Source organism: Carcharodon carcharias, chromosome 16, assembly GCF_017639515.1.
Source record: "Carcharodon carcharias isolate sCarCar2 chromosome 16, sCarCar2.pri, whole genome shotgun sequence".
Lineage (NCBI taxonomy): Eukaryota > Metazoa > Chordata > Chondrichthyes > Lamniformes > Lamnidae > Carcharodon > Carcharodon carcharias.
In genome coordinates, this window is record NC_054482.1 from 104,847,492 (window position 1) to 104,869,544 (window position 22,053).

Below are 22,053 nucleotides of genomic sequence, written 5' to 3' on the forward strand. Positions count from 1 at the left end.
ATAGCCACTCATAGGAGACTGGAACCAGATCGATCCTCTGTTCTAGACCAAGTAATCTAACACTTTGATCAGGCACGTCCACTGTGTGATGCTGATGATTGACCTGTCAACCCCAAGTTCATTGATGGAGCAGATCGCTTTGACCATGGTCACTACAGTTGGGTTTTTTTTCTAAACAGCTCAACAGCAGAAGGTTTACTACTGCTAGTTTTTAGTTGTTTTAGTGGTTTAAACTCTAGCTGTACCCTGAACCTGCTTCAAGCCATGGCATAGCAGCTCTGCACACCTCTACTCTGTAATCCATAATTCTCCCATCCCCAGTTAGCTCATTTTTAGTGTCAGTAGTAAGTTGTGAAGAGGACATAAGGAGGCTACAAAGTGACACAGATGGGTTAAGTGAGTGAGCAAAGACCTGGCAAATGGAGTATAATGTGGCTAATTGTGAAATTGCCCATTTTGGCAGGAAGAATGAAACAGAAGCATATTATCTTTATGGTGAGAGATTGCAGAGCTGAGATTCAGAGGGATCTGGACGTCCTAGTGCATAAATCACAAAAAACTAGTATGCAGGTACAGCAAGTAATTAGGAAAGCTAATGGAATGTTATCGTTTATTGGGAGGGGAATTGAATACAAAAGTAGGGAGGTTATGCTTCAGTTGTACAGGGCGCTGGTGAGATCATATCTGCAGTATTGTGTACAGTATTGGTTTCCTTATTTAAGGAAATATGTAAATATGTGAGAAGCAGTTCAGAGAAGGTTTACAAGACTAATACGCAGAATGGGCGGGTTGTCTTATGAGGAAAGGTTGGACACGTTTGGCTTGTATCCACTGGAGTTTAGAAGAGTAAGATGCATATAAACATATAAGATCCTGAAGAGTCTTAACAAGGTGGATGTGAAGAGGATGGTTTCCTAGGGCACAATTTTACAGGCCCCAACAGGCTGGTTTGCAGGCGAGAGGGCATGTAAAACTCCTCAGGTAATCTTCCCACTGCCCTCTCACCTTGCCCCCAATTTGTCCACAATTTTACAGGGGATGGGCGAGGCTAAGGCAGCCCCAACTGAGGCCTTTAAGTAGCCACTATTGGCTGCTTAAAGGCCACTTCCCACCCAGGCTCAATTTTGAGGCTGTCCAGAAGAATTCAGGGGCAGAGGGGAAGCCTGGCAGGTCATCCTGCTTGGACCTTAGGCAGAAAGGAGGACAGGCGCGGGGACCCTCACTCAAGGATCCCTTTTCCTCATTGGGTGACCCCCCCCCACCCCGGCTCCAAGGTCTGCCCCCTCTGGTCGCTCCCTCCCCCAACCCTCTCTATCAAGACCCCCCACACCCCCTCTCCCTGCAGTGAGAATCCTCCGTATTTACCTGCTCCTGGACACTTTGGACTACTTGTAGTCCCAGTCCTGGTCACTGCTGCCACAGGCTGGGATTACAAAGCTGCTAGCCATTCAGATTGACTAGAAGCTCTCTGAGCTGAGACTTCCACCTGAGTAAGGGACGGAAGTCATGTCTCCAGCCAATTAACTCTCCTCGAAGCATAAAATGACTGCGGGGCTGCTGTGATCTGGCAACCCTTCAGGTGGTGTGGCAGGAAAACCCTCCATCCACAAAATCCTGCTCCTAGTTACAAAGTCAAAACTGCACTGGTGAGATACAAGTGTCAACGTAAGCCCTTTGTAAAAGGTATACTCTTGGCTAAGGGAAGAAAATGACTCACTCTCACCCTGTCACTCAGCACAGCTTCCAGCAATCAGCACAATTCTTAATGGCGCATCTATTTCTTGGAGTCAAAGATCAAAAAAGAAATCAATTCAGTCCCCAGCTCAGATACTGGTGGCTCCAAGTCAGAAGGAAAGGCAGCAATCAAAATGATCTTGTTTAAAATTAAATTCAGTGTGGTTCCGAGGGTTCTAGCTTTTGGATGAGGTGGTAAACTGAAGCCAACATGGCAGCAAAAGGTCCCAAGGACAGTAAACCCGTTCTCCTCCCCAATATTTAACCCAAACCAACATCACCAAACGCAGATAAACTGCTTACTTATCCCAATGCTGTTAGTGAGACCTTGACTATATTGGAACTATATCACCGTTCCTTCATTGTCACTGGGTCAAAATCCTGGAACTCCCTCCCTAACACCCTTATGGGTGTAACTACACCGCATGGACTGCAGTGCTTCAAGAAGGCAGCTCACCACCACCTCCTCAAGGGCATTTAGGGATGGGCAATAACTGCTGGCCCATGAATGAATGAATAAAAGAAAAATTGTACAAATTGTCCACCACATTGGCCTGTAAAACAACTATGATCACGAAAGAAACATCTTGGGTGTGAGGCACTTTGGGACATCCTGAAGAGACGAAAACGCTATTTAACGAGGAAAAAAATAATTTTACTTTCCATGACCATTGGGTCTTTCATGAACATGTCAAGGCGAATGAAGCACTTTTGAAATAAAAGCAAAATACCGTGGATGCAGGGGATCTGAAATAAAAACTGAAAATGTTGGAAAAACTCAGCAGGTCTGGCAGCCTCTGTGGAGAGAGAAACAGTTAATGTTTCGAGCCCATGTGAGTCTTCTTCCGAGCCAATGGGATTTGTGCTTTGTAGTTAGTACAAAGTAGTTTTGCAGTGCCAGTTACTGCTGTAATGCAGGAAACATGGCAGCCAATATGTGCACAGCAAGCTCCCACAAACAGCAAAATGATAATGACCAGATAATCTTTTTTTTTTGAATGATGTTGGTTGAAGTAAATTCCCCTGCTCTTCGAATAGTCTCATGGGATATTTCATGTCGATCTGAGGGTGCAAATAGGGCCTTGGTTTGACGTCTCATCCAAATGACAGGAGGATATAGATTTAAGATGTTTCATCTTTTTTACATCAGAGGATGATGACTGCACACCACTCAAATATTGTTTTAGTAAGAATTTGTCTATTTTTCAGCGGATTTATGCTGTCCTGGCAATGTCCGTTAATTGGACCTGCAGTCAGCATATGTGCTGATGCAAGAGGTGCAATGTGCCTGCTTCTCCGTTACTGATATTTTGTAGGGAAACTCCTGGAAATTTCAAATTTCCCTCTCAATTATCGAATAAAATCTTCTTTTCTCACTATCTCACCATCTCTAAAAATGCTAGGCGTACCTGATTTTAACAAAACATCACAGGTCTGGAAATTCCTCCATGCATCCAGTCAGGGACTGTCTTCCTCAAAAGGAGGTGGAAGCAGAGTCTTTGAAAGCTTTTTAAGGCAGAGCTAGATAGATTCTTGATGAGCAAGGGGGTGAAAGCTTATCGCGGGTAGGTGGGAATGTGAAGTTGAGGTTACAAACAGCTCAGCCATGATCTTATTGAATGGCGGAGCAGGCTGAGGGGCCGAGTGGCCTACTCCTGGCCCTGCTCCTAATCCTATGTTCACACATGTTCGTATATAAGTTTGCATGTTGGAAGTTGGATCTGAAGAATCATATCCAATCTACTGATGTCAAGTTATGTCCAGGATACCTACCAATTTTATTAGAATATGCCCAAAGATAAAAGTGTGCCTAAGTACCTGAAAAAATTGAAGGACAAAGACAATGCCAAACTGACACCATGGGCGAGAATTCTGGACCAGCCCGGTGCTGGGATTGTCCGGTCCCACTGAAAGTTACTGAACTCTTGGCTGGACAGCCACATCCCAGGGTAAATCACTCTTCTCATCACTCTCAACTCACAAACCCAACAGGGTCCTCTCTGAACTGTCAGTTCAAGGGACATCACCATTCACTCTCTCACACACACCTTCATTGTCCTCATCCCGTCCATGGGACCACTCACCACCCACACACGCCAGGCATACTGATCATCTGGCCTGGCAGGCATCCTGCTTACACTCTCTCCATCTCTATTCATGCAGAACAAGCTGGCACACAAGAGGGAGAGGCCGCAGACCGGTGGAGGAATGTCTGAAATCAAGATCCTCACCAACTTTGAAAACAGAGCCATCCAGCTGGCCGGCGATGACTGGGACCGGTCCTGTGCTGATGGTGAGGTCAGCGCTGCTCTACCAAGGGAGGATCCAGCAGTGCAACATCCATCAGACAACCATGCCATGAGTGATGTGTCCTGTTTCACAGGCCACTGCCATGGACTAATTATCTCCCCTTTCTTTCACAGGCACATCTTGGAAACAGCAGATGGAGTCCATGACCCAGGGGTTCCAATAAAGCCTTGAAGAAACCTCCGAACAGTAATCTGGAGGCATTCTCCTTTAAGTCTCATCACAGCGCTCACCCATACCCATCATCAATGCAGAGACACACACCTCAGTGGGACCTAGCCTTACAGTAGCTTTTGGATCACAATCCGGTGAGCACATCGCACTGTCTGTTCCGCATCAGATGGTGGTAGGGATTTCTCAGGTGCCCGGCACTCAAGAGGGCTGCTGGAGGCCAGAAAATTGCTGAGTCCAAGCCAAATGACGAGCCTCTGGACTCGGTCATGTCACAGTTGCTGGACAAACTCGGGAACATCAGGAAGGGATGTCCGCTGCACTCCTCAGATTGCAAGGCATGATGAAGGAGTCCGTCCACCTTCAGGCTGGGGTGATAGTGCCAGCATGCCAACACACCGACATTAACACTGGTAGGCAGCCACCATGGAGACCTTAGTCTAGGGTGTCCTCCTGCACTGCTGTGCAGGCTCAACTCCATCGCCACAGTTGTACTCCAACTGTATGTACATGAGAGGGAAGCAGGGCAGCTCGATCTAACTCCAGCTACCCCTTCTCCCCAAGCAGTCAGCCAGGGGCCCTTGCGCACCCATTGGGAGGAGAATCAACAGGTGAATCCCCCGGGGCCATCCATCCAGGTGACTCCGCGAATGTCCAGCCCATCTGAATCCCCTCTTTCTGTGACCTCAGTAGCTCCAGCTCCACAGGCTGAGAAGGGTGTCAGTGCCACACAGCAGGACTCCAAAAGCAGGCCTGGGCCCCCCAGGTCTCAGCTCTCCAGAGGACATCCACCAAGGTCACCACAGACAAGGCGTAGCAGTCAGCAGGCTGCCTCCACCTCTGCTGTGGATGTCTGGGGAGCACCAAGACATAGCGACAGGATTAGGAAGATTAAGAAGATGTAACTCTTTCGAGTTAAAACCAATAAAACCAAATTAACAAAATTGGGATAAATCAGGCACAATTAAGAAGATGTAACTCCTTCGAGTACAAACACGTTTCCATCTGTTCCTATTCAGATGAAGTTACATTGTTTCATAGTTTGCCATTGTGAGATTTGAACTCTTGATCTTGGGGTTACAAGCCCAGTATCGTAACCACTTGGTTATTTAGGCCAAGCTCTAGTATTTGGGGACAATTTCTGTATCTTCCTCTGTGAAGACAGACACACATTGTTTAGTTTCTCTGCAAATTCCAATATAAATTCTCCCGTCTCTCCTTGGAATGGACCCACATTTCTCTTTGCTAATCTTTTCCTTTTCACATACCTCATTTGTAACTCTTTCAAGTACAAACCCATTTCCATCTGTTTCAGATGAAGTTACATTGTTTCATAGTTTGCCATTGTGAGATTTGAACTCTTGATCTTGGGGTTATAAACCCAGTACCATAACCACTTGGCTATTTAGGCCAAGCTCTAGTTGCACAGCCTGGGCACAGGTGTTAATTACTTGTACATAATGTTCACTATTGTCAATAAACTTCCAAGAATGTCACCCTGCCTATGGCTCCTTCTTCTGATGAGCAGTGTTCGTGTCACTCAGATGTGAAACCTTTCTGCACAAGATAAAGGCAAGCGTCTCAGTCCAGGGCCTCTTCCCTGTGCTTTGTGCAGCCTTCAGACCAAAGTGATGGTCCAGCCTCACACTCCCTGGACACATTACTAATGCCTGCACCTCGACAGTGCTGGTCATTGTTGCCAGAATGTAGTGGGCAGGCACCACAGAGTTCTCTCATTCTCTGTATGCTCTCAGCACCTTTAAGATGGGGCTGGCCCCCATCACACCAGCATCTGTGACCAGTGATGCTGTGCAACAGCTCCTGAAGGGCTCAGGTGTCGAAGGCAGACAAAGGATCAGATACTTTTAAAGTTTCATGGCTGCGTCTCTATGATATGATCCTGATCGCAGAGCGTAAGCGAGCTGCCCTCGGCCAGACAGGAGTTAGACATTCTCGAAGGCTATGTGAAGAGTCTCCTCACTCCATGTCACCGTCATCACCCTCCTGCAATCGTGCAACTATTAGGGCCTCCGCTGTGTCTCCATGACAGGAGCATTATCACAGAGGGTATGTGCGCTGCCATAAGCCAACTGGAATCAAATATTCATAGATGCAATGTGAATCTTTGGTATCTCCTCACTGCATGTCATCATCATCCTCTACAAACGTAGCAGTTATGAGGGCCTCTCAAATGCGCCTGCTTCGTATGGCCAGTGCCATTCCTGTCATCGTTGCCTTCGAGGACCTCCTCACCCTCATCCCTGTCGTCATCACCCTCAATGGAGGAGACCTCTAGCTCCTACATCACCCTCTCAGCCAGCTCCTCTCCCAGTTGCAGCACCAGGTCATAAAGGGCTCAGCAAACGACGACGATGTGTGACCCCCCCTCTGCAGACTATATTACAGGGCTCCACCAGACCGGTCCAGGCACCGGAACCTCATTTTCAACATCCTGATGGTCTGCTCCACTAAGCTGCAAGTTGCAGCATGAGCCTCATTATAGCGTCGCTCTGCTGCAGTCTGAGGCCGCCACATGGGTGTTATCAGTCACCTCCTGTGTGGGTAGCCCTTGTCCCCGAGGAGCCATCCCTGCAGCCTCTATGGACCCTGGAAGACTTCAGGGATTTATGACCAACTAAGGATGTAGGCTCACACCACTGAACTCGCCCGATGCCAACGGGCACGTAAAGTCCTGGCCTGGGACTAGGGCCATAGTCCAAAACATTTGAGCCCACATTTCAGGAGTGAAATTAAGAAACACGAGAAGTTTGGAACTCTCTTCCACAAACAGCAATTGATACTTGGTCAATTGTAACTTTTAAGTCTGAAATTGATAGATTTTTGTCACCCAAAGGAAAATGGAGCAAAAGCAGGTAAATGAAGTTAGATCGCAGATTAACCACAATCTCATTGAATGGTGTAGCAGAGGCTTGGGGAGCTAAATCACCTGTTTCTGTTCATATGCTCCATTCAAAGACACAGAAAACACAGAATTGATGTCTGTGAGAATATATAATTTTAAAAATGCTCATTTGTGATACAGTTCCTGCCGGTTACAACCATTTGTAATTATCCTGGACAACCACCTATATCAAGCATAGAGGGGAAATGGTGGCATAGAGGTGATGTCACTAGATTGGTAATTCAGGAAACCACTGTCTAATTCTCTGGAGATATGGGTTCAAATCCCATCTCAGCAGCTGGTGGAATATGAAGTTAGTCTCAGTAATTGTGACCATGAAACTATCATTGATTGTTGTAAAAACCCATCCAGCTCATTAATGCCCTTTAAGGAAGAAAATCCACCATCCTTACCTAGTCTGGCCTACATGTGACTCCAGAAATGTGGCTGACTCTTAACAGCCCTCTCTAATGGCCTAGCCAGCCCTTCAGTTTGATGGGTAATAAATGCTGGCCTTGCCACTAACGTCCACATCCCATGGGAGAAGAAGGGAAAAAAATATGGTAACTAACTGTTTGCCATTTCCATTGGTACCAATCACACAGCCACTGCTTAAAGTTTATTACGTTATTTTGGGCATTTGGTGCCTAGCTATTTTACCCACCATTAATTTACTCACAGCTTTAGTTTGAGCATTCCACAATTAATTTTCCCTTACAGCAAAGAAAATCTTTTCTTGAAGTTTAACGAGAGGAAATGCCAAAAAAAGCCTCCAGAACTGCTGGACTGTTGCGAGCCACTCTGGCCAGCATGCTGAGCTCGACAACTTCCGCCTCCATTTGAAAATGACATGCTCAATGCTGAGGAAGTGCTTGAAAAAAATGATGCAGTAAACATGGTTCGAGAATGCTACCGTCTGCTGACTTTGTGCATTGAGGACGGCTGCTGGTAAATTTAATTTTGACTTCAGTGAAGGAGTTATGGCCTCACATGCATTACTGGGCACAGCGGGGCAGATCACATTGGCACGAACCTGCCCACTGTTAGCAGTGGGGACTGTAAAACACCTGCAAAATTACACTGTTTCCTGATGAGTCATAAAGTCTGGTCGTAATCTGAACAGAATGTCTGAGAAAACTCAATTGTGGGAAATGCATATATGGCTTTGTCACCCGGGGGGGTGGGGGGTGAGGTGATTATTATGGCTGGAGGGATTGATAGGTGACCATAAAAGATCAATAAGATTTGAGCCTGTTATCATTAAGTGCATTACTCACTTGTGCCCAAAAATCAGTGATCTTTTAGATTGTGTATTTGGTTTGTGTCCCAGTTGATCTTGTCTCTGGGCACAAGTACGAAGGAGATCCGGGCAATATGTATAAATCTCCGGTAATGTTTTGCACTTGTAATAAGAACTGATATGAGCATCACAAGATATTCATCTGTTACATACAAACATACAAATTAGGAGCAGCCCCTCGGCCCCTCGAGCCTGCTCCGCCATTCGATAAAATCATGGCTCACCTGGTTGTAACCTGAACTCCACATTCCTACCTACCCCCGACAACCTTTCACCCCCTCGCTTATCAAGAATCTATCTAGCTCTGCCTTAAAATTTTTTAAAGACTCTGCTTCCACCGCCTTTTGAGGCAAAGAGTTCCAAAGACTCACGACCCTCTGAGAGAAAAATAATTTCTCTTCATCTCTGTCTTGAATGGGCGACCCCTTATTTTTAAACAGTGATCCTTAGCTCTCCCCCAGTCCATATAGCACAACGTCGTCAACAGAGCATGGGCAACAAGAACAATTTTGACATTCTAATGAAAGTCAATCCTACACATTTTAATACAGTGATATCAAACTTGATACATTTTGCTACTAGGAAGTGAAGCCAATTGTTTTGTAAGTCCTGGACAGGTGTTTCCTGTATTTGTGCAACCAGATTGATATCCTGGCTGCATGATTGAGTTTTAGATTCATCTGAGGCAGCGTTGCATTGGTGATTTACAGTTCATTATAGACCCAATCTCTCTCTCAAACAATACTCCTGCCATCCCAGGAATCAGTCTGTTGAACCTTTGCTGCACTCCCTCTATGGCAAGTATATTCTTTCTTAGGTAAGGAGACCAAAACTGCACACAATACTCCAGGTGTGGTCTCACCAAGGCCCTGTTTGGCTGCAGTAAGACAACATTTCTCCTGTACTCAAGTCCACTCCCAATGAAGACCAACATGCCATTTGCCTTCCTAACTGCTTGCTGCACCTGCATGTTTGCTTTCAGTGATTGGTGTACAAGGACACCCAGGTCCCTTTGCACATCAACATTTCCCAATCTATCACCATTTGAATAATACTCTGCCGTTCTGTTTTTCATACCAAAGTGGATAACATCATACTTATCAATGTTATACTGCATCTGTCATGTATTTTCCCACTCACCCAACCTGTCTAAATTGCCTTAAAGCCTCTTAACATCCTCCTCACCACTCACATTCCCACCTAGTTTTGTGTCATCTGCAAAACTTGGAAATATTGGGCAGAATTTTTCCCTTGATGGTCGGGTGGACCCACCGGCTCAGAGGCGGGCAGACAACTGACCCTCACCACCGAAACGGGGCCCGTCGCCATTTTGAGTGGGCGGGCCAATTAAAGCCCGCCCAGTGGCCTGGCCGACAGGAAGCGCTATGTGCTCCCGGTGCTGGGGGGAGGGATTCCCCATCTGTCAAAGTGCGCTGCTCCCTGAGACAAAGTACTGTCTCAGGGAGATTACTGACAGTCCAGAAAACTTTAAAAATAGAAAAATTAAAAAATTATTAACATGTCCCCGTCATGTGACAATGTCACATGAGATGGGACATGTTAATAAATATCACATAAAATGTATTAAAGTTTTTAAAAATGGGCATGAAACCTCATCTCACTAGTGGATGAGGTTTCATGTATTATCAGAAGCCCACTGGGGCTCCTGGCCTGCCCGCTAGCCTTAAGCTTGGGCGGGCAGGTCTTTAATTATCTTAATTACTCTGTCAATAGCCACAATTGGCCATTGACTGGTCAGCGGGCGGACAGCTGATTTCGCTGTCTGTCACCTTCCTAAAAATTTAAAGGGACCGGGATGACGTCGGGCGTTCCTCCCAATGTCATCCCGCATCATTTTCCCGCCGGCGAGCAGGCCCCGGCCCCAAATCGCCGATGGGAAAATTCAGGCCATTACATTTGATTCCCTCATCCAAATCATTGATATACATTGTGAATACGTGGGGGCCCAAGCACTGATGCCTGTGTAACTCCGTTAGTCATCACCTCCCATTCCGAAAAAGACCCATTTATTCCTACTCTCCATTTCCTGTCTGCTAACCAATTCTCAATTCCATGCGATTGAATTTTGCACACTAACCTCTTATGTGGGACATTATCAAAAACTTTCTGAAAATCCAAATATACCACATCCACTGGTCCTCCCTTATCTATTCTGCTAGTAACATCCTCAAAAAGCTTCAGTAGATTTGTCAAATATGATTTCCCTTTCATAAATCCATGTTGACTTTGTCTAATCCTGTTGATATTTTCCAAGTGTCCTTTATAATAGATTCTAGCATTTTCCCTACTACTGATGTTAGGCTAACTGGTCTGTAATTCCCTGTTTTACCCCCCCTCCTCTTTTAAATAGTGGGGTTACATTTGCCACCCTCCAATCTGCTGGGACTGTTCCAGAGTCTATAGACTCTGACAACCAACGTATTATGCCTATTGTGCTGAAGTTAAAAACCCTAACTGCCTCCATTGCACTTGCTACTGAGGTACTAGAACAGGAACCTAAGGTATCAGCCATAGATCATGTACCACTGAGTCAGAAGAACATGGGTCCAAGTCCCACTTAAGCACAAAAATCTAGGCTGACACTTCCCAGTGTCCCGGCCAATATTTATCCCTCAACCAACACCTCATAAACAGATTATCTGGTCATTATCACATTGCTGTTTGTGGGAGTTTGCTGAGCCTGTGTTGCCTAGATTGCAATAGCAAATACACTTCAAAAGTACTTCACTGGCTGCAAAGCGCTTTGGGAAGACATGAGGCAGTGAAAGGCGCTAGATGAATGCAAGTCCTACACCCGCGGGCCAATGCAATTAGTTCGCTCTGAAACACAGCAGGAGTCCCATCAAAATACAACACATCAGGCACTAGTGGCACCATGGCATTGTGACATGTTTTCCTTTAGCAACTACAATACCAAAAGGGGTTGCCGAAAAGATAAAGACGCTACCCCTTGAACCTCGCTAACAGAATCATTGCAAACGACATCATCCACCAGCCACTTGCAATAAAGGCACCAGACGTGGTACATCTCATTTCCCGAACCGTCAGCTCCCCTTGTTCTTAATTAGACATCGATCTGCTTCACTCGGTTGTACCTGTTCTCACACCCTTGGTCTATAAATCTATTTTAGAGCTTTGAATCTGTCTGTCATTGGCCATATAAGCAGTACATCCACAGAGACATATATGCCCATACAAAGAGGGAGGTTTGGCTGTATGGAGCCTTGATAACCCCACCCTCTCAGCTGTCTGCAGCAGAAAGGCAGTGTGGTAGAGAGGAGGAAAAAAAAGGCAACAGGCTAATTGTTTCCGATGGGGAACTGAAATGAACGCAATGACAGGCAGTTGTCAATGCAATTTCTGTTTGAATCCCCCAACCATATCCCAAGGCATCACCCTTCACCCCCCCCCCCCAAAAAAAAAACCCATTTATCGATTGGGGAAACTGATGAAATTATAAAACTGTATAATATTGGGATTTGCCCATTCTGCCCCCTCCCCCTCCCCCCTTTGCACAGGGAATCTCGGCAGCATTTGTCACATTCGCAACGGCTTGTGGCGCATTTTTTTGCCTCGCCGCTTCTCTCGGACACGACAGAACATGTAAAGAAGGGACGGACGGCGTCCGAGGGCAACGGGTACTTACATGGAGAAGGGCATCTTCTAGCATGGCACAGGCAGGTTGGAAAATCCACAGCATGTGTCTAAGGTTTACGCGAGGCAGGGGTCCCAAAAATCTGCTTCAAGCCCTCGGATTTTATTGTGAAATGCGAAAGCAGCTCACCGCGAACCAGCGGAAACTCCAGCGCTTTCCCGGCGATAATTCTGAAATGGGAACGTTCGCTCGACCGCACAGGTCGGGTTGCATGTTTCAGATTTTGCCTTTCTCCTGATCTGCGCAGCTTGAGGAGCTGCTGGAACTGCCAATTCAGATTGCCTGGCCACCTAATTCAACTCCTCTCAGCCCAGTGTGTTCAGTCTCCAGCATCCTTCACCCAAGCTGCAACGCTGGCATGGCACTCCCCCTGCATACCTTGTGCTGTATCTGCACGGTGGTACAGTCTATCCTCACCCCCTTTTACCCTGTTACATGGAGCTAAAGGACAGTCCTGCTACCAGATCCGCTGCTTCCCGTCCTTAGAGTGGGAATGAGATGGGGGAGGGGAGGGGAGGGGGTGGAGGGGGGTTGGGGGGGGGGGGGGTGGTGGAGGTTGCACAGCCCGTCCTCCCTCCCTCCCTCTCTCTCTCTGCCTTTGCTATGTGTACACTGTGCTGAGGGATTGTGAAGGGTTCATCAAGCGTCTGTATCTTCAGAGCCCACCCCCACCTTCCTGTGAACAATGCGAACCTGGTGGGAGACAGGATGACGTATAGGGTCGCGGCTTCCCTCCCCCAGGATTTCTGCAGAAATTGACCAGGATGGTCACTTCCTCCCCACCCACCACCGCCCCCCCCCGCCCCCCAATCCTCCCACCCCCCACAGAAATATACTTTATTCACAAAATATACAAAAGTACATCACAAAACATTTAGACTTGGAATTACAGCAAGTGCAATAAAATTCAACTTGGCTCCATACAGCATGTTCCACTCTGAGATGCCTCAGTGTAATTTCCATCCTCTTGCTATTTGCAATATATTCCTTGCCAGGCATAACAGCCGAGAGGTTCTACACAGTTTCTAGCCCCTCCGTGTACTGTGGCTGAAAGGCCTTTGACAGCAGCCTTTCCCCATTGCACCTCTGCGGTGGCTGCCCCAATCTTTAGCGCGTCCCTCAGCACATAGCCTGATTGTGCAACACTCATTCGAGGACAGCTCCTTTCACTGGAAGACCAGCAAGTTTCAGCAGACCAAAGAGCATCTTTCATCACTGTCACTCGATGGAGCAGAGAGAGAGAGATGGTGCATGTTCCCCCACTGGGCAGGCACTAACAAGAGCCTTACGATCACAATAGCTATCGACCTGATTAGTAGCAGGGGATTTTCTTATTTTTCTCCCCGTGTTCTGGAATTGGAATGATGCGTCAGACAGGAAATATCTCAAGACCAATCTATTTCTTTGTCCTGATAACCCACTTAAGTAATGCCTGCTTTGACTATCTGGGCCAGTTTACCAATGAACCATCTTTCCTCTCCTACCATTTCCAGTGGGACAAATGCCAAGCTAATCTGTGGTTAATTTTTAATAATATCTTTCTGCTTAAGGGGTTTGATCCATCCTGAAAAGCTTTAGACCCAGCAGCCACACTGCTACTAATTCTAGTTGATGAAGTGAAGACAACGGCCCTTTTCCCCACACAGGCATCATTTTTCTGCATTTAGGAAAATAAAACTCACCCGAGAGTTAGAGAGAGTGAGAGAATCCATCTCAGTTGAGTAAAATTTCAGTGTGGTTTTCAGTTCTTGTCTCCCTGACCAGAATTGTACAGCACAGGAGGACACCATTCGGCCCATCGTGCCTGTGCCAGGTCTTTGCAAGGGTTATCCAATTTGTCCCATGACACCCAGCTCTTTCCCCATTGCCCTACAAATGGCTCCTTTTCAAGTAAATATCCAATTCATTTTCAGAAGTCACTATTAAATCTGGGTCCACCACCCTCTTAAGTAATGCATTTCAGATCATAACTCACTATTTTAAAAATGTAGTTATAGTATATTTAATTTCTTGTCCAATTTATGACAATTTCCCACAATAGCTTTCCTTTTATTCAAAAATATATTTTCAGACCAGGTCAGTTTAGTGCATAGAATGGGAAAGAGTGACTGGCTTCTTCAGAGAGCAGGAACAGATGTGATTTGTTCACATTCACCTTCATCCACGCTATATGGTTCTGTGATTATTATAGATTCAGTAAATGTTCCAACAGAAACCAATCATTTGGTCCTTCAAGCCTGTGTTGGTTCAATTACATGTCAATATGGCATTGAAGAATTTCCCCATTAATGATTCTTTTAAAAATCTACCCATTGCAAGTAACCATGGTGCTTTTTTGTAAAACCTCCTTTGTGTTTTTCTCATCTATTCCTGCATGTCTTTAAGTTAAAACCATGAATGCTGAAGACAAGCCCTAATATGTATGAGGGAGACTTTGGAGGAGTAATGAATCAAGTTTTGGATGAGAACTTAAATAACACGGTATGGTTCATCCGTCCTGTCTGTGTTTTGCAACATAGCTTCTGCTTTGGTTGTGCCAGCATCACAGGCTAACATTTATATGGGCAGTGCTAGCTCAGCCAGAAATGACCAGTTGAAATAGTAGTCCTGATAATGAAAACTTTTAAATGAAAATAATCTAAGGGTGGGTCTTGAAGATTTCTAGTCTTGGAGCTGTGACTATTTCCTCTGGCAGCTTGTTTGGGAAGAAAGATTGTTGATACACTGTCTTGGAAACAAATGGTCTTTGTAGTTTGTGTGAATTGTCATTGCCGGAGGGCACCAGGTACTTGATTCTGTCAATTCCTACCTGTCCATTCTCTATTTTATGGAGCACGTCTGTCTCCTTTTCTCCCTCCTTTGCTGTAGTGACTCGTGTTCAAAATCTTTGAACAAGGATGTGACTCATGTATTCTTCATGCTGATTCATGCAGAATCATGCAACACATCTTCACTTCAATATTATTTATATCTCTCACCATATAAGGATCCCACACACAACTAGGATACTCCAGGTTTGGACAAACAAAAGTTTGGTAAGTTATATTTCTAATATTTTTGTTGCAACACCAAAGATTCCCTCAGAAATGCAAGAATAATGTTTGCCCAGATGTTATTTGCTGATGTGGAATCCCCACATTTAAAGCTGTCTGTTGGGTCCTTTTTTTTGGTGATGCACCTGACATAGCATTTTTTTGGCATTCAAGGAGCAAGAGTAGGCCATTCAGCCCCTTGAGTCTGCTCCATATTTCAATAAGATCTTGGCTAATCTGATTGTGGCCTCAATGCTACTTTCCTGTCTACCCCTGATACCCTTTGACTCCCTTGTTAGTCAAGAATCTATTTACCTCTGCCTTAAAAATGTTCAATGACCCTGCCTCTGCCATTCTCTAAGGAAGAGAGCTCCACAGACTCATGACTCTCTGAGAGAAAGAAATACTCCTCAGCTCCATCTTAAATGGGAGACCCCTTATTTTTAAACTGTGTCCCCTGGTTCTGGTCTCTCCCATGCGAGGTAACTTCCTTTCTGCATGCATCCTATCAAATCCCCTCAGGGTCTTACATGTTTCAATAAGATCACCTTTCATTCAAATAAACTTCAATGGATACAGGCCCAGCCTGTCCATCCTTTTCTGCTAAGGTAACACCCTCATCCCAGGACCACAGGATGTCAGCCAGGAGACCACTGAAAAGGTGGAGTCGGGGAATAACAAAGGCATGAATGAGGGTTTCAGCAGCAGATGAGCTGAATGGGGTTTGGTAAGGACAGAATCAGGCAATGTTACAGTGGTGTAGGCAATAGACAATCTTGCTGATGGTGCGAATATGTGGCTGGAAGCTTATTTTAGGGTCAAATGTGATGCCAGGATTGCGAACATTATGATTCAGTTTCCAACAATGGCCAGAGAGAGGGATGGAGTCAATGCCTCAGGAACAGGGGTTTATGGCGGGGACCAAAGACGATGACAAACATCTTCCCAATATTTAGCTGGAGGAAAGTTCTGCTCATCTAGTACTGGATGTCAGGCATGAAGTGTGGCAAGTCAGAGACACTGGAGACATCAAGAGAGATGATGGCGAGGTGGAGCTACTGATGCACCATGCACCATGGGACCTTGCAAGTCCGCCTAAGTGGGCAGATAGGGCCTTAATTTAAAGCTCCCTGAGATAGGCAGCACCTTCTCAGTTCATGGCCAGGATTTTACGACCCGTCCACGTTCGGTGATCCTTAATGAGGAAATATTATGCAAATCTCCTCGAGCTTACTCCTAAAATTAATTTCTATCATTTTACCTGCAGCTGGTATAAAACTAATGAGCTTGTCATTGCCTGGGTCATTTGGGGCATAGGCTCCCTTCCAGAGCTGCAGGACCTTCCAGTAATTGCTTCCTGATAATAGCCAATGCTACACGGGTACTCCTGGTACCCCAAAGACCCCCAGTATATCTTTCATCAGAATCAGGATATTGATTAGTCATTTTAACTTGACTTGTATATCTGCCACACAGAGCTCAGGATCCTTAAGAATACTACACAAAGTAGAAAGCATATTCGTATTAGTCCTTTGCGTGAATGTTTATGGAAAATATTCATTGAGCATTTTTTAACTGTTATTTTGAGTTTTATTTTTAATGATTCTGACAGTGCAAAAGGTTTTAGTTGACGGCCAGTATGATCGGCCAGGCTTGGAGAGCCGAAGAGCCTGTTCCTGTGCTGTACTTTTCTTTGTTCTTTGTTCTTTGTTCTTTGACACCTATGTATTTTTTTAAATTCATAGGAACAATCTTCATAGGAACATTGAAACATACAGGATTGGAAAAGCCTGCTTCTATCTCCTTCCCAAAACCCACAAACAGGACTGTCCTGGTAGACCCATCATTTTAGCCTGTTTCTGCCCGATGGAACTAATTTTGTCCTATCTTGACTCTATTTTCTCTCCCCTTGTCCAGTCTCTTCCTATCTACCTCTGTGATTCCTCTGATGCCCTTGGTCATTTTAACAATTTCCAGTTTCCTGGCCCTAACACTCTTCTCTTCAGTTTGGACATCCAATCCCTCTACACTTCCACCTACCAGCAGGACAGTCTGAGGGCTCTTAGCTTCTCCCTCGAACCGAGGCCTGAACAATCCCCATCTACCACCACTCTCCTCCGTCTGGCTGAATTTGTTCTTTCATTGAACAATTTCTCCTTTAATAAAAACAAAAAAACTGCGGATGCTGGAAATCCAAAACAAAAACAGAATTACCTGGAAAAACTCAGCAGGTCTGGCAGCATCGGCGGAGAAGAAAAGAGTTGACGTTCCGAGTCCTCATGAACCTTCGACAGAACTTGAGTTCGAGTCCAAGAAAGAGTTGAAATATAAGCTGGTTTAAGGTGTGTGGGGGGGGGGTGGGTGGCGTTTGCAGCCCCCCCCCCCACACACACACACACCTTAAACCAGCTTATATTTCAACTCTTTCTTGGACTCGAACTCAAGTTCTGTCGAAGGGTCATGAGGACTCGAAACGTCAACTCTTAATTTCTCCTTTAGCTTGTCTCACTTCCTCCAATAAAAGATGTGACCATGGGTATCCACGTGGGCCCCAATTATGCCTTTTTTCCGTGGAGTATGTGGAACATTCCTTATTCTAGTCCTACTCAGGCCTTCTCCCACAACTGTTCTTCCGGTGCATCGATGACTGTCTCGGTGACACTTCATGCTCTTGTCAGGACCTGGAAAATTTTATCAATTTTGCTTCCAATTTCCACCCCTCTCTCACCTTCTCATTGTCCATCTCTGACATTTCCCTTCCTTTCCTTGACCTCTCTGTCTCTATTTCTAGTGATAGACTGTCCATCAATATTCATTACAAGCCCACCGACTCCCACAGCTACCTCGACTACGTCTCCTCACACCCCGCTTCCTGTAAGGACTCCAACCCATTCTCTCAGTTCCTTCGCCTCCATCGCATCTGTTCTGACAAAGCCACTTTCCAAAATGGCACTTTTGACATGTCTCTCTTCTTCCTTAACCAAGGTTTCCCCCACTCCCACCCACCCCACTCTGTGGTTGACAGGGGCCTCAACTGTTTCTGACCCATTTCCTACATTTCTGCCCTCACCCCTTCCTCTCCCTCCCAGAACCATGATAGGGTTCCCCTTGGCTCCACTTTTCACCTGCCAGCCTTCGCATTCCAAGGATCCTCCTCCGCCATTTCTGCCAACTCCAGCCTGATGCCACCACCAAACACATCTTCCCCTCACCTCCCCTGTCAGCATTCCAAAGGGACCATTCACTCCATCTTCCCTCTCCACTCCTCTATAACTCCCCACACCTCATCCTTTTCCCACGGCACCTTCCCATGCAATCACCGGAGGTGTAACACCTGCCTCTTTATCTCTTCCCCCTTCACAGCCCCCCAAATGCTCCTTTCAGGTGAAACAATGCTTTACTTGCACTTTTTTCAATTTAGTCTGCTGCATTCGCTGTTCACAATGCTGTCTTCTCTACACTGGGGAGACTAAACACAGACTGGGTGACCCCTTTGCAGAATGCAGAACACCTTCGCTCAGTCTGCTAGCAAGACCATGACCGTCCGACTGCTTGCCATTTCAATTCACCATCTTGCTCCCATGTTCACATTTCCGTCCTTGGCCTGCTGCAATGCCCCAGTGAAGCCCAACGCAAGCTGGAGGAACAGCAACTCATTTTCCAATTGGGCACTTAACCGCTTTCTGGGCTTAAAATTGAGTTCAACAACTTCAGACCATGAGCTCTGTCCTTCATTTTGATATATTTTTTCCAACCCCCTCCTCCCATGCAGGGGCAGTCTGTAACTTGTTCTGGTATTTTGCTTTCAGCGAGCACTCACCCTTGTTCTGCAAGTAACACATTCTGCTAATTAACCTTTATGCCACTATTATTATCTGCCTTAGTCTTTAACACAATCATTACTGCTCCCTTTGTCTTGCATCCATGACATCTTTGTCAATCTCTCCTGAGGTCCTACTTATCCCTGACCTTCTACTTTTCCCACCTGCTCCACCTCCTATTAAACACCATATAACTCTGTTTAGCTCTGAAGAAGATGTCATACGGACTCCAAATGTTAACTCTGTTTCTCTCTCCACAGATGCTGCCAGACCTGCTGAGTTTTTCCAGCATTTTCTGTTTTTATTTCCGCCTATGTCTGTCTCTGGGAAACATTGGTTGCAATAGTGTCTATTCTCCTTGAAGAGCTTTGGGGTGTTTATGAGACATGCAATAAGAACTATATAGACACAAGTTTTATGCTCATTCATTTTCAATCGTCTCCTAGACCCCTATCTCTATTTCATTTTTCCTCAACTCGTTCCTAGAAATTCTTATGATTTACCTATCCTCTTTTCTGGGACACCCTCTTCGATATGAGCTGCTTGGGGACACCCTGTAAGTAGCTCGTTGGCCTCACGTAAGTGAGGCTCAGGATCCAATATTAGGTGTGCCTTGGGCCTATTGTGCTGGGATCCAGTTAGCACTGATTGATTTCTAGGACACAGTTGTTGTAATGATCAATCTATCAGTGTCATTCCCTTAAAAAAAAGGATCAGCTGAATGCCTCCGACATTCAAGGGATGGTGAAAGTTTATTAGTTAGCCAGGAGAGAAACTAAAGGAACGGATTAAGTACAACAGTTAATGGGGGGACGAAGAACTTTTCAAATCCTTTCAAAGTGATCTGGAGAATTTCATTTACTTAATCTGTTCCTTTGAAGTGAGGGCAGTTAAAGGATTAGTGAAATTCACTGCTGTACAACACACATAGGACCCTGACCAAATATGGCCAGATTTGTAGCCACAGCATGAAACTACAAGCAATGTCATCTCCAAATTTATTGAAATGAATCCAAAGTAATATATTTGCAAAATTAAAGGTAAATACACACTGACACCTCAAAGTCAGCACTTCACACTTACAACTAACCACTGTTATGGAATGGTCCTGCAAAGTCACATCTTAATGTGTTACTTTAGTTTGGAGGATGTAAGAGAAACATACCAGAGCTTACATGAAGATGTGTGATAGACATGCAGCTAATGTCAAAATATTTGAAAATTAATCCTAAGATAGCATTCGGAATACAATTTCAGCACATGGTTCAAATGGTGCCTTTGCATTTTGTTTCCATGTTATGGTCTTGATTAAAAGTGTTTGGATCGGAATTACTCCAGTAAAGCTGATCACTGCACTGAACTTCTCAAATGGAACATTATAGAAAATTTCTGCAGAGTTTATTTGTCACTGATGGAAATAATAAACCCCATAGAAAAAGCAAAACGCAACACTGCTAATAGGGATAATAAAGAATGCACTTTTTTCTCTTGCCTCCTCCATTATTATGCAGACCAGGTTAATTGTATATTAACCATGTTTAATTGTATGTAGGTGGTGGACATTATTTAGGGTTTCACTTGAGCACATATAACGACTCACTTATTGAAACTGTGGAGTGTTTGATTTAGGAGGTGTATGCTTGTAATATTTAATTCAGTAAATAAATATCAGACTGAGTAATGATTGTCTCCAGAATTATCCTTCACCAAGATGCCTTATAGAATGGGGGTGGAAGGTGCTGGGACAGGATCCCGTTGTCTTCTTGCCACCAAGCAATATTGCCAGCGGCAGGAATCTCAATGGTGTGGCCAGCCGCTGACTGGAGGCAGGCAACCAATTAAGCCAATTAATTGGCTCAGTAAGAGCCCTTTCCTGCTTCTGTTGGCATTTTGCCAACATCTGGAGGGACCACTGCCCCATGGGACGATGGCCAGGTAAACCCTTGTAGGCTCCGGTTGGGGGGGGGGTGGGGGGGGGGGTTCTCCTTTACAGTCGCTCAATGGCCCACAGAGAGGCCTTATCCATGTGGCAATGGCTGCCCCCACAGCTAGAAGGCACATACAATGTCCAGGGCCTTCCTACTTGAGAATGCCTCATCATGGAGCCACCCTTTTCTTGTTGTTGTATACTCAGCAGCAGCCACCTCTATTGCTGGCTTTGATGAGGCTGTCGGCTGTCTGATTGGGCTGGCAGATCTGGGAGGCAGGCTGCTGCCCTCAATTAGACGCCACCAGTAAAATGTTCCACAGGGCTCCATAGCCTGGGCACGGTGGGTGTTAGATACCATATTTGGTCCCAGCAGCAGGACTTCCTACCTTGTGGAAAAATTCCAACTTTTGATTCAATAAATTACTGGCCTCAGTGAGAAAAATTCAACACAAATACAATTCTTATGAAAATAGCTACCAAACTCTGGAAATCTCTGTTAAGTTGAGTCTGACTGGGCCTGGAATTTGGGGCTTAAATTTATTGCAGCTAGCTTTACCAACACAAAGGCAGGAAACTCCTGTGAGCTGGTCTTTGGATAGAAAAGAGTGGAGTTATGAGTTAAGTGGGGGGGGTTTCCGCAGACGTAGCTCAGTGAAAAATTGTGTGTGGCAACATTTCAGTGTTAATATCCTCAGGGAGGAAAGCATCACAACACCGCTTTTGCACCTTACTTACACAGGAAGGCTCCACAAAATTCCAGCCAATATGTAAACGTATAAATCAGGTTATATGTTTCAACTTGCACATAGCTTCCACATGATTCTGGTAATGGAAGCAGGATTCAGAGGACAAAGAGAACACCGTACATGATAGACAACTCTAAAAGGAGCAAGAAATGTGCCAAGGAAAGTGTAGGGAGACTCGCAGACACTTCCTCCTACCTCTCCCTGGACCATGACCCCACCACTGAACATCAAGCCATTGTTTCCAGGACTGTCACTGACCTCATCTCCTCTGGGGATCTTCCTCCCACAGCTTCCAACCTGATAGTTGCCCAACCTCGGATGGCCCGCTTCTACCTCCAAAATCCACAAACAGAATTGTGCCGGTAGACCGATCGTGTCAGCTTGCTCCTGCCCCACAGAACTCATTTCTCGTTATCTTGACTCCCTTCTCTCTC

The 22,053-nt window shown here is 45.5% G+C and overlaps 1 protein-coding gene across 1 annotated transcript in view; it reads right to left on the reverse strand.

Moving 5' to 3' along the window:
• lrrc8c (leucine rich repeat containing 8 VRAC subunit C) overlaps positions 1–12,560 on the reverse strand; it is a 43,193-nt gene extending 30,633 nt beyond the window's left edge. Inside the window, exon 1 of the mRNA XM_041208151.1 lies at positions 12,082–12,560. The gene's annotated coding sequence lies outside the window, so the exon portion shown is untranslated. The remainder of the gene's footprint in view (positions 1–12,081) is intronic.
• Between the last annotated feature and the right edge of the window lie 9,493 nt (positions 12,561–22,053).